Source organism: Balaenoptera borealis, assembly GCF_965194805.1.
Source record: "Balaenoptera borealis genome assembly, chromosome: 2".
Lineage (NCBI taxonomy): Eukaryota > Metazoa > Chordata > Mammalia > Artiodactyla > Balaenopteridae > Balaenoptera > Balaenoptera borealis.
In genome coordinates, this window is record NC_138867.1 from 77,015,997 (window position 1) to 77,030,048 (window position 14,052).

A 14,052-nucleotide genomic window follows, 5' to 3' on the forward strand; every position below is an offset into this window, starting at 1 on the left:
GCCGCGGCCGGCACTTCCCCGCGGTCGCCCGAGGCGCGGCCGGCGGCCCCCGGGGCCTCAGCCCCTCCGGGCCAATCGAGGCGCTGGGCGGGAAGGGCCACTCCCTCTCCCGCCTCGAAACCACCCACTTCCCCAGGCTGGGCGCGCGCGGGGATTGGTTTCCCCTGCGCTCGGAATCCGGCTTTTGCACCCTCCGCAGAGCACCCACGTTTCTTTGCTTCCCAAGAGGAAGAAGCAAGTTGGATTTTAGTGTCCTAGCAGCCTACATTTTTTTTTTTTTTTTTGAAAACAGGTTTTAGGGGACAGTCTTAGAAAAGCTAAAGAAAAAAAAAAAATGTTTCAAAGCAGTGACTACTGAAAGAGCATCTAGGCCTCCTATTTTGTCAGCAGGAATTCAACTCACAAAATGCAGGTTAAGTTGTCAATTTCCGGAGTTATTTTATTTTACTACAGCTTCTTTCTGTGGCTTCAATTTAACACTAATGTACAGATTTTTCAAATAAAGTCTTTCTTCAGTTTTAAGACAGGCAAAAAATAACACTGATGTAGACATAAGAACAGATGAGGACATTAGTCTGTTTTTGACTCCCTGTGATAGCTTATATCATTTAACTAATAGTTTTATAACGGAACACTTTTTAAATTAAAAAATAAAAATAATAATAACAAAGACTCTCCCGTAGAAATAATGAGTGAACAGATTTTAAACGGTTTAAATCTCTTCCGAGATCACTCAATTATGCAGAGAGACACTGTCTGGAAGTCTCTGGATTCGGGGCCTCTGTCTGATACTTTAACATTGTTAATGATAATTCTTTAGTCTGTAATAGTAGGTCATTGCTATGGTTACTCTACAATGGTGCAACACTTTGCTTTCCCCTTCAGCTATTCGCTGAGACCTGGTAACCACATTTGTTGCCTAGCAACAGTTTTGTGACAGTATCACAATCTGGGAGTTACAACAATAAGGATGCTATGGCTGCCTCGACCAGAGAGCAGAAAGCTATAGTCTGTGCATGTGACTTAGCTGTGGGAGCTGGCCTTACTAGAGAACCCCTCTTTTAACAGGTGCCCTCAGAAGGATGCACTCTATCCTGCTCTCCTCTGCAGATTGGCCTAATGAACTTGCATTTGGAACAAGATCCAGTACTGAAGTCATATCCTTGAGTTACATCCCCCAACACTACTGTGTTCAGACTGAAAAATGAGGTCCTTTTTCTATTTGCTTACTCATTTTGGGCAAAACTCAATGTTAGTCAGTGGAAGAAAGAGATGAGTGCAGGCTTATCCTGGCAAATCCTAAAGTGCCTGACTGGATTTTGACAAGTCAATAGAATTCTCGGGAAAAAATTATACAAATGCCTGCCTTTATCAATAGATGTGTAAAAATTCAAGTTCTTTAAACTATATGTAATATCCAGATATTTATTGTTAGTATATAATTTTCAATGATGTATTCAGATAACAGTCTTAAAGACTTCCTTTGAATTTGGAGGCATCTGTATTCTCCAAACACAAAAGAAGTTTGTGAGCAGTTCTAGATAAGCTCAGACATACCTACTTTAAATAATATTTTGTGGGTATATTTAGAAGGGAGCCCAGTTTCTGGACAGGTTTATGAAATGCCCGTCCCTGTTTTCTATAGTGCTTGTAACTCCAGTTTCATTTCAATAATAATTACTAATAGCACTTATAATGAAAAAATATTTTAAAGTCAATGGTATTGACTCTTCTCAGATGCATACTACATGGAAACACCCATCCCCAAACACAATAGGGAAAAAAAAAGGTGTTAATCCTCTCTTTTCCTTCTCATTTCCCAGGCTTCCAGGCTCATTTGGCATTTCCTCCATAGCGATCACACTTACACTTCCTAGTATTACCAAGGCTATGATCAATTTCTAAGCTTTCTCAGGGAGCTCTTCTCATAATTCCTCCCACCCCTTGAAAACCAATTCAGTGTATGAATCTAGAGGGACCTAAGGAGTCAATGGTCTGAAGCAATTTTAACTCCTTTATTTTTTTCTTTCCTGGTGACAATCTTTCTGAAGGATGGACAAATTTCCCAGGTGATAAAATCACTACAAAGGCTTTTTAGTTTTAGCTTATGATGACTCTCTGCTTGATTAGTCCTGGCCTGAAAAGACCAAAGTCCCTAAGATAACTGAGGACCTGCACTGGCTCTCAGTATTTACCCCTGCAATTTAAGAGTATAAATAATGAGAATGTGTCTCTGTCAGAGGAAGGGAAATTGCTAGGAGTAAATTAATAAGCAAGGTGGGTTAGAAACTGAATTATAGAGAATGGAATGGGAGAGGGAGAATCCTCCCTAAACTAAGGAGTGGTAACATAAATATCTTATACAAAAATGGCTTTCTTTTCTAAATTACTGAAAGTAGATTTTTAATAATTTTAAAACAGCATTTGGAAGGTAGTTGCATGTCCATCTGGGGCTGCATATACACATTTCAAGAACATGTTTGGAGACCATTTTTGAAACCTTGGGGCCAAAGTTCAGTGAAAATATTCACAAATTAATATGACTATCCGCCCATAGCAATGATAAGAGAATGGAAACTTCTGACAGCAGCTTTCGAATACTTAAAAGATGTACAACTTTAGGGGAATTTCTTCCATCAGAATGGAAACACTACGCCATTACATTATCTATTCATAAAAGGATATAAAAGGGGAAAGTTTAGGCTAACTAAAAAAGCAGCCATTTATTAATAACCTGCAATGATGTGTAGGTAACATGGAAACTAGTCCATTTAGCACTAACTATGTTATTTGAAGGAGATAAACATGGTTTTATAGTCAGGACCTGGTCTTTCCCCTGCCACAACTTTACTCTTATCAAAAGCTCCTCTTCTTAGGGACTGTGATCTTTTTTCTACTTTTCAAACCTTCATTTCCCTAATCTATGTTGTTTCCACAATGTAGGAAATAAAGGGTTTTCCCAGGTTAATTATCTGCCATGTTCTCAGGGAATGATTTTTGTATCCTCTTGGATTGGCAGGCTTGTTCTTACTGGATAATTCACCTTTGGGGCAAAATAAATGTGCACGATCTCAGTTCTTTATTACAAAAAATTGCCTTTGCTCAGTCATAATCAGTGGTTCTTAATGGGCATGGTAGTGGCCTCTGGGGCATTTTGGAAATTTGTAGGAAAGTTTTTGGAGGTCAGGACAATTGGGAGGAGCTATTGGCATTTAGTGGGAGAAGGCCAGGGAGGTGGACATCCTTCAATTTGCAGGGCATTATAGCATATGAAGAACTGTTCTGCATTGCACATGGTTTTCAAATGTTTCACCAGCTATTCATGTAGTTGAAAAACCTGTTTATGATTATATGGGCTTAGAATATAGACTGTTTAACAAATAATCTCACAGTACTTTTGGCATGATTTTAATGCACACGGAATTTTCCAGGAATCCAGCTACCATGTAAATTGAAGGAATTTTGTACTTTATGTTGTTCAGAATATTACCAAGAATGGACTACCATATGAGAAAATCTCATCACTGATGGCTTCATTGCCCACAGTACTTGAGCCACCAATAAGCACACCTGCACCAGCCTGCATTTGTAGATGTGGAATTCCTGGTGATTCTATACACAGGACCCGTGCAGATTTTCCTGAGCACTTTAAATATTGATATATATATTATTCTTATTATGAGTTATTTTTCTTTTATTTCCTTCATATGTTAACTAAAAGAATATAATAATTTAGCAATCTTGTAAGTAGGTGAATTATGTTATCTCTAGAATTTATTTCAGGATAGTAAAAGCACTGCGTAATATTTATTTATTTTTTATTTTTTAAAAATACTTATTTATTTATTTGGCTGTGCCGAGTCTTAGTTGCGGCATGTGGGATCTAGTTCCCTGACCAAGGATCGAACCAGGACCCCCTGCATTGGGAGCACGGAGTCATAGCCACTGGACCACCAGGGAAGTCCAATATTTATTAAAATAGTATGTTTTTAGATGATAAGGGTTAGCTTAAATAAAAATGAAGAGTTAATTCTTTTTTATTACATTAGAGATTAATTTATCTATAATCTGAACCCTACTTATAGCTAGCTCTTTTATCCTTATACAGAGTAGAAATGCCTTTTACTTCTCTTAATGTTTCTTCCACAAATTTCTGGAAGAATAATGGACCCAACTTCCCTTCTGACTACAGTCATATTAAACAGATCACATCAACAATAAATGTCACTACTATAAAAACTACTTAATTTGTAAGGAAATTCTGTTTCATAGATCAAAAATAATTGTGGTTGGAGAAGATCTTGGCATTTTTGTCAACGATGTTATTCACTGTGAAATAACCAAAAGGTAGTGGACAGGGGATCTTCCAATTAAAATACTACACTGAATATTTATTCTTTATCAATTGTTTTTAAAAATGAACTATAGCAAATTTCAAAGAGGTAGAGATAGCACAAATGGTCAAAAAGATTAGAAACTTTAAGTATAAAGGATGAAACTATAAATCATATGAGGAAGATCAAATTGCTAAAATGTGTCATATGTTTTCCCAAAAGACTATATATTTAAGAAAAAGTATCTTGTAATGGAACTGAGAAAGAAGGAGGCTACATTTATGTAACAGCATTTAGAAATTAAACAAAAAATGGTTGGAAATAGCACTGACAGTGGAATGCTCAAAGAATAGGATAAGAGAGAAGAAAACATTGCTATATCTTCTGCCTTGTCTATTCCCCTTACTTCTTCCTGTGATGACTTTAATCCAAGTGTTTCTTCCAAGTCTGCCTTGTCCACACTCCTCTTCACTTGATCTTAGTGCTTGGAATTTTTTTTTTTTTTTTGGCAAAAACTATGCCAAAATATGCTACTGAGTTAGCAGCCAAAACCCTGATGTTTACTTTGGTAGATGTAGACTACTCTGAAGCTGTACCTCATTTTCTGCAGTAGATGTCTTAAAAAGTTATACGTAAATATAATTTCTGTAAATAGAATATTTTTAAAGGAAGAAGTGGGTTATCTACTTCTTCAAATAATCTTTTAATAAAGTGAAGAATTCTCTGGGAAAGCAAATAATCATTCTCCAAATGATATTACACATACACAATCAGATTTTCCAGAGGTGAGGTTTACTACTATAATATGATGGACAGTCTGAGTAAGGGCTCACTGAAAAGATAATTTAGAAGCATTTCTTGGTCAGCCATTCACTATTCTAATTATTGCTGGTCACCTTATTTTACATGGTCCTAGACCAGAAGGTCATGGAATAATTTCAACAATCTATGCATAATTTACATTTTAGGGTCTCGTTTAGAATAGGGAATATAACTGTTCACAAAGTCACCTCTGAATATGAAATATCATTTAAAAATCTTTATTTCAGGGGAAAAAACTAGTATGGGCCCCTACCCTCTCACTGACACCCGCCTCCCCTGCAAAAGAATTTGGTTTTAAAGAAAAAGGTAATGAGTAAATTTTATACGTTTCCTACGATAAAGGGGGAAAGAAAAAAACCTAGAAAGATATGAAACACATTAACAGGATAACATATCTATGATACTTTCAAACTGACAAGGCTTGATTTTAAAAATTGATCTTTAACAAGAAAAAGAAATATGGGCAATTAGGAAGTAATGAAGACCCTGTCAATATAGCTATGTTGAGAATAACAGGTAAGGGAATTCTTGAGAAAATCTAATATATAAAAATCAGGAGGTCTGTAATATGCATTATTGAGTCCCAGTGGGATTAACTAATGAACTTATGAGCTCACCAGCAGTTATTTTTAGAAAGATATGAAGAATTAGAGAAATACTAGAGCACAGAAAAATAATTTGCCTTCTAAAAAGAAAGAAAATATATATTACTACTAAAATTCATTTAAAAATGAATTGTAGCGCTTCTAAGAAGAACACCATTAAAAAGAATAAATTTACCAATATTTGAACAGAGAAGGGCTCCTAATGGAGACTCTCCAAGTTAGAAGGCACAAGTGTGAGTTGAGACTCTGTCACACAGCAGGGGTGAGGATGGGGGTTTCGGGGGCGGGGAGGATAGTAAACAAAGTGGGGTGTTCGCTGGGACTGAGGGAGACGCCAGGAGCAGCTCAGTAAACGTGCTGCCTGGCCTGCTTAAACCACCTGTGTAAGATACAAGCAAGTCTCTTTCCATTGCTAACACTGCTGCAAATCTGTTAAAGCTGAGGTTGTGTTGAGACCTTAAAGGCAAGTCGTCAAGCTTGACCAGAGATAGGAGGCTGAAACAAAGACATAAAAGCAGTGGTAGAAACTTCTGCATCACGGGTAGCTTCTGGGAAAGCCTGTCCTTTCCTCCAGCTTCTTTTCTATATCTCTCATCTATGAAAGGGGAGTGTAGCGGTTTTGGGCACTGGGCAGCTTAAGACTCAAGGAGACAACTTTGGGAAGTAAACTTACTCTTAGGCAGAGTAGAGAGCCTGCAGTAGCTGTGGGTCTCTGACATTGAACCCGGCAGACCTCTCTAATAAACCTCTCCTAACCAATAAAAAATGGACACATTGTAATTGCTTGAATTGCCTTTCAAACCCAGAGAGCTGGCGCAGAAGTGTTTTCTTTGGTTTTAATTCTTGTCTCACATACTTCTCTTAGTGTTGTCACAAAGCCTGGCCTCCAGGGATACTGTTTCCCTTTAAAATTTGAGCCCAGGTGTGGGCAAAAGTTCTCTTTTTCGTTTCCCTTCGTCATTTTCAAAAGTAACTTTGCCAAAGGATGGTAAGAGCACAGGGCTCTACACAAGGAATGCAAAGAATCATAAAATAGTTATTTCCATAAGTAAAGGTTTCTGATCCTATTATTCCCAACACAATCAGTGAAGAGCTTTACTGGGCCCCATTCTAAAATAACACTGTCCGAGAGGGCTGGTGCAGCTTTCTAGATAGTTTGTCACGCTTCCCTTTTCTTCCAGATTCTCTGTGTTCCTAGCTAGGTACCTATGGCTTATGGCTGCCAGTTTGACTTCATGAGTGTGTGTGTGTGTGTTTGTGTGTGTGTGTAAGAGAGAGGTGGGAAGGGAGAGAGAGAATGAGAAAGACGGAGAGAGGGAGGGGTGAGATAGAATGGAATGCAAAATACTTTCCTTATTTCAAAACAAAACAAAATCATTTGCTAGTTCAAATATCTGAATCATCTGTGGTCCTCCTCGCTCAATTGTGGATTCTATTCTAAAGGAAATATTTTGTGGGCAGTTTTTCCAGAGGTCCTGTGAGTGATTAATTTATACATTCATACATGGATTTACTGTATGCCAGGCACTATTTCTTTGGGCTGGGGATGTGGTGGTGAGCAAGATATATAAAAACTCTGCTCCTTGTAGCATATGTGCTAGTGGGGATGACAGGCAATAAACAGGTAAACCGATGAACATGATTTCAGAGAGTCCGAAGCACTGTGAAAAAAACACAGTAGAGGGATGTGAAGAGAATGAAGAGGAGAAGAGATGGTCGTCAATTTAGACTGGGTGGACACTTCTGACCTGAGACCAGAATGGAAAGAGGGAGCCAGGTGAAGGTCTGGAGAGAGTGCTGCAGGCAGAGTTCTGAAAGAACAAGGAGAGGGAGGGGGTCTGAGGAGGAAAGAGCTGGTCATAGTCAAGGAACTGGAAAGCACCTGGAGCATGGAGGGTGAGGGGGAACGTGGTAGAAGATGATTCAGAGAGGTGGGCAGCCTCCAAGCCACGTGAGGTCTCTCAGGGCACAGTGAAAGGTTTTAATTTTATTCCAAGTACAATGGAAGAGCTGTCTGCAGAGTTTCAGCAGAGAAGAAATATAATCTGACTTGCATTTAAAGAGTACACTGGTTGGTAAATGGTGAATGGATTATAGGGAGTTGGAATGATGGATTTAACCCTCCCTGATTGCATTTATCAACTCCTCCCACCTCTAGATCATTCTCTGGGGCTCATTCTTCTCCTGCACACTTCAGAGTATAAAACCCACCTCCTGCTGGTTCACATGAAGTGAGTAATAGTAGTAGGCAGTAGTAATACGCAGTAAGAAAGACAGCCTAATAAAATAATATTTCAAAGTAGTAAATTAAAAAATGGACTTGAACTAGAAGCAGCATTTTCCTGATAATTCTGCTCTCGTTATATATGCTGATGCCGCTGGGTTCTCAGCCCTTAGGACTGGTGTGCGTGATGGGAAGGTACCAGGATGGGGACGGCGCTGTCACAGCGTTCCATTTCTGCAAGCCAACCAGAGGCAACTTGTGGACTTATCTCTAGGCAGGCCTTTCCACTTTCTTCATTTCTATAAATAGACACACTATTCTCTTAGCTACTCCAGCTCAAAGCCTCTCAGTCATCTTTGATTTTTGTTTTCGCTTGTTTGCCGACTCCTGATCCATCAGTTACCAAATCCCGACAATCGCACCTCAGCAAAGGTTTTCCAGTCTCTTTTTTGCTTTCCATTCCCCTGTCACCACTCTAGATTTAATGACCTATCATTTAGAATCCAGAAACTTCCTCCTAACTTGTTTCATTGCCTTCAACCTCTTCTCTTCTATCTCGTACCCTGCTACCAGACAAAAATCCTAAGTATCATTTGTGTCATAGACCTCTTTCTCTGCTCAAACATATCCAATGGTCTCCATAATCTTTCAAATTAAGTAGAAATTCCTCCATGTGGTTTAAAGCCCTCCATTCCCTGGATCTAGCCTTCTTTTCTGGGTTTAATCCCTCAACTGTTCTTCTATAAGTATCCCCTATTCTCCCAGGCCCAGGTCAACTGACAATTTTTAAACCTTTCCAAAATCTCAGGGTCTGGGCATCTGTGACTCTGGTGATTCTGAAGTCCAGTCAGAGAAGAGATTGATTACCACTGTAAAGTTTTTGAAGGCAGAGGTCAAACTTTACTCATCTTCAACACAGATGGATAAACGTACCCTATGTTGAAGTGCATGCTAGCTTTTAGAGTTAAGAAATAAATTCCTCTAAAATGGGAATATAATAACAGTTGGATTCTCTATAACTGAAACTGAAGGAAGTAGAGTGTTTTTCTTGCTCTCTCCAACAAACTGATGAGGTAGATGCAGGTGATCCACAGTCCATTAGCAACTAGGTGATAAGCACTGACAAATACTCAAAGTATCTTCCAGATATGTTTAGCTAAAATGCTGTGCTTATCTAGTAAATACAATTTACTAGCATCAAGACATTTAGGAGAGTGTCAGAACTGAGAACTCTTAGACAGTCAAACTTCAACTGTTCAAGAGCTTGTATTCCCAAAAGGTAGTTCAAATACTTGGTTCAAATTTAGATGCAGATAGAAACATATCAAATATAAGATAGCAAAGACGTGGAAAGGACCTGAGATAAAATTTCATCTAACAGTTTCATTTCACAAGTGAGAAATCTAAAGTCCAGAGCGGCTGTGATAGGCCACAGCTACACAGACATTTTGCTGAAATATAATCAATATTTATAAATTGGTTAAGCATTATAATACTAAAAATTTTCAGAAGATATATGTCTAATTGCTTTAAGATTCAGTTCAGGGACTTCCCTGGCGGTGCAGTGGTTAAGAATCCACCTGCCAATGCAAGGGACACGGGTTCGAGCCCTGGTCCAGGAAGATCCCACATGCCACGGAGCAACTAAGGCTGTGCGCCTAGAGCCCGTGCTCCGCAACAAGAGAAGCCACCGCAATGAGAAGCCCGCACAGCACAACAAAGAGTAGCCCCTGCTCGCTGCAACTAGAGAAAGCCCGTGCGCAGCAACAAAGACCCAACGCAGCCAAACAACAACAACAACAAAAAAGATTCAGTTCAGTATTTACTTCCTCTAATAAGCTTTCTTTGATTAACTTTACCCCATATCAACTACTTCCTTTTTTCATGTTTCAGTATTTTGTATATAGTGTATACTGTATTATCATATACTTGCTTTGCTTAATTAGTCATTTCATGTATGAAAGATACCTTGTCTTATCTCCAAATCTTTTGGGGGTAATGCCTCAAAACTTTTTATTCCAGAAATCATAGCTGAGGCTTAATAGATGTTTGTTGTATAAAAAGCTGTCCAGAACAGAATTCACCAGAAAACTGATGCTTATTGAATGCTATTAAGATATAATAAAACATAGATTCATAGACGTTTTCTATGGTTTTTGCACTATTTTGATGATGGTTTCCATTTTGAAATAAAGGAAATGGAAGCACACAGAAGATCACAGCAGTAAGGACTTGTGAATTTACAAAGCCAAGTGCTACTGGTGTTCTGAATACACAGGTGAATCATAGGAACCTCTGTATCCACAGCATCATTTTATATTGCTTTGTCAGCCTTTCAAAAGCACAGAGCTTTGCTGTGCAGCCAATAGAAGGAGGAAGTGGAGGAAGGTCGAGGTGGTAAAGCAGCCATTAGAGATTGCCCCAGTCACCTAACGATTTGGAATCGTACTAAAGCCTCGATTGGCCAATTTAGGGAGAACTGATATATTTCCAATGCTCAATCTTGTCATCAGTGCATGTGATATATCTTACCATTTATTTAGATCATCTTTAATGTCTCAATGAAGTTTTACCGCTTTCTCCATAGAGGATTTGCACTTCATTTTTTGGATTCATTCATTTATAATTACACTTTTTATTTTGAGATAATTTTAAATTCATATGCAGTTGTAAGAAATAACACAAATGGATCCTGGGTCCCTTTTATGATTCTCCTCAACAGGAACACCTTGTAAAACCACAGTACGATATGACAACCAGGATATTAACGTGCTACAGATAAGATACAGAACATTTCCATCACCACAAAGATCACTCATGTTTCCCTTCCAGCCCCTCCTTAACTCTTGGCAACCACTAATCTGTTCTTCATTTCTATAATTTGGTCATTTGAAGAATGTTACATAAATGGAATCATACAGTATATAATCTCATGGGATTGGCTTTTTTCATTCAGCTTAATTCTCTGGAGATATATCCAGGTTTTTGTGTGAATCAATATTTTGTGCCTTTTTATTGCTGAGTAGTGTTCCATGATATGGATATACCACAGTTTAATCATTCCCTTCTCAAAGGATATCTGGGTTGTTTTCAGTTTTTTGGCTATTATTAATAAAGATGCTCTAAACATTCATGTACAAATTTTTGTGTGAAATAATCTTCATTTTTCTGGGATAAATGCCCAAGAGTACAATTGCTGGGCCATATATTACTTGCATGTTTTGTAATATGCAAGAAACTGCCACACTGTTTTCCAGAGTCATCGTACAATTTTACAATCCTTCTAGCAATGTGTGAGTGATCTAGTTTCTTTGTATTTTTGCCAGTAATGTATTGAAATCAGATAGACTGATTCTTCCCACTTTATTCTTCTTTTTCAAGATTGTTTTGAGTATCCTAGTTCCTTTGCCTTTTTATATAAATTTTAGAATAAACTTGTCTATATCTACTGTATAGTAATGACCTGTCCCCAAAAGGTTTCAGCTGGACCTCTGGAGTATCTGGAGATTAAAGTCAGCCATGCAGGCGGTTAACCATGTGAATGTTAACTGAGTCCTTGGACACCAAGGTTCAAGTGAGTTTCCCCTGTTTGCACTATTCTATGTGTATTCTCACATGTTGCTGGGAGAAGACAGCACTATCCAAGACTTGACTGGAAGAGAACAACTGGAAATTCATCCTTGGAATGTTCCTGGACTCTGCCCTATATGCTTTTCCTTGGCTGATTTTAATCTACACCCTTTTGCTGTTATTAGATTTATAACAGCTTTCAGTGAGCTCTGTGAGTCCTTCTGGCAAATGATGAAACCTTAAGATGGCCTTAGGATACCTACTTGTGGTTGGTATCATAGTGAGGGTGGTCTTGGAAACTTCAGAGGGTTATATCTACAAAAAAATCTTGCTGGAATTTTGACAGGAATTATGTTAAACTTCTGTATCAATTTGGGGAGAAATGACATTTTACTATGTTGAGTGATTGAATCTATGAACATGATATATCCCTTAACTTAATATTTTTTAATATGACATGTTTGTTGATGCTACTTGTGGATCTTTAACTGCTTGTTAGTGGTATATAGAAATGCAATTTTTTTTGTATAATGATTTTGTATCTAGCAACCTTGGTAAATTACCCTGGTCATACTAAAAATTTATCTGTAGATTTTGAATTTTCTACATAAACAATCATATGTGAATAAGTTCAGGTTTTTTCTTTTCTAACTCTTACAGCTCTTATTTCTTCCAGTCATAAATTTAAGGAAACTGTAAACTATAACCAAAATAGCCTCCAAATGTATTCATAACATTAACTAATGAGATGAATAAAATATCACATAAAGCAAATTATTGTGAACAACATAAATCTGGCATAAAATTACTACATTTTCTATTTTGATTGATTTCTTGATGCACTTAAAAAAAAAAAAAAGAAAAAGTTTTGTCAGGTAATGTCATCTAGTGGCTGACTACGGTCACTTTATGACAGATGCTGAAAGCTGCTGGAGGATCACTTATGCTCCTAACACTGTGATGTCTTTTCATTCTAGTTAAGGTAATGTAGAAATAGATGATTTTTGTTACATTCAGGCTCCAAGTCTAGAGTTGCCCTCACCTGTCTGATACTACTTTAATTTCATTCCCAGTTCTCTCCCCCAAGGCGTTTCCTCTATGAATGTCCTTTTCTTTTAAAAAAAAAAAAAAATCCCATAATGCAACTGCCTTCTACATGGGAAGAATCCTTAAAGGATCCTGTGTTATTTACACAACACCATTAATACATATAGAATAACATCTCCCATTAAGATAATAATGTACTGATTTTAAATTAAATATATACATTCTCAAATAGGTCATGTAAACATAGTAAATTCCTACTATTGCCTAGTTTAGAAAATGACATGGGAATATATAAGATAGGACTGATTATTTCAATACCAGATACTATTTCAGTATCAGGATAGAGAAAATTCATGAGCACTTAAATTAAGTTCCACTAAGGACTGATTTATGATAAAAACTGAATAGAAGCAGATATGGCTAAACAATTACTAGAAAGGGTTATGAAAATTATTTACAACTGTAATCCTTACTGCATCTGTACTAAACTTTATCCTAAAAAGACATTTTGAAACTCTAACTGGACTTGCCATATAGGCTTTTCTGCAACTGTCTAGAAGACTCACAGGGTGAAATCTTTCAGTATTGCTCAAGGAATTAAATTTTCCTCTCTGGAATTAAATTTACTTCTGGGTTTGTAAATAGTTGCAGTCCTGGGGTATGAGATATTGCAATGGATGTAAAGTTATTTTACAAATAACTTTAAAATGTTACAAAATTTGGCAAGTACATATTATTCCCTCGTCTTTGCTTTGTATACTGGTTCTAAGCAACATTTTAAAGTTAATTATAGGGCCATAAAGGTCTCTTTTTTCCCCAAGCATTTAAAAATCATTGTCAGAATTATTACTTGGATCTTGTTAAAGTAGCAATGGAGGGGAATTACATCCCAAAGAATCTCAGCTATATCCTTTGGGCATTACTGAAAGTGAATGGCATCTATTATTTTATTTCTATTCCAGAGAGAAAATTTAAAAAGTCACACTGATGGGAAAGCCTATGAATCCACTTATAAGGTTAACTAAGGTGGAGGATTAATCTGCACAGTTAAAAAGGAAGATGTTGGTTACTGAAAATAAGATGTCTTCAGTTAGTCAGATTTCAATGTTTGGGGGGGGGGCAACAATTTATATGAGTAGAATCATGAATTGTCGAAAACTTTCCTACAAAAAGGTAAACAAAGGAAGACCTATATTATCAAGACAAAAGTACTTTAGGAATCCTAATAATAAAGAATGCTATAACCTATTTACTAGAAAAAATATATTTACAAAATGTATAAAAAGGGCTAAAAATTATATCTCTAATAGTGAAAACTTCAATAATATCACATTAAGTAAAAATATAGTAGTAGAGTTACATTTGCTTGTTTAATAGTTATTTATTCATATCATTCATTGAAAAAAGCATTTAAGATGACTTATATATACATTATAGTAGGATAAAAGAG

At 37.2% G+C, this 14,052-nt stretch overlaps 1 protein-coding gene and 1 long non-coding RNA gene across 6 annotated transcripts in view; one reads left to right on the forward strand and one right to left on the reverse strand.

Moving 5' to 3' along the window:
• The window catches only part of LOC309622574, a 58,382-nt gene that overhangs the window by 23,001 nt on the left and 21,329 nt on the right, over positions 1-14,052 (forward strand). The window lies entirely within an intron of this gene.
• The window catches only part of ARB2A (ARB2 cotranscriptional regulator A), a 430,201-nt gene that overhangs the window by 17,074 nt on the left and 399,075 nt on the right, over positions 1-14,052 (reverse strand). The window lies entirely within an intron of this gene.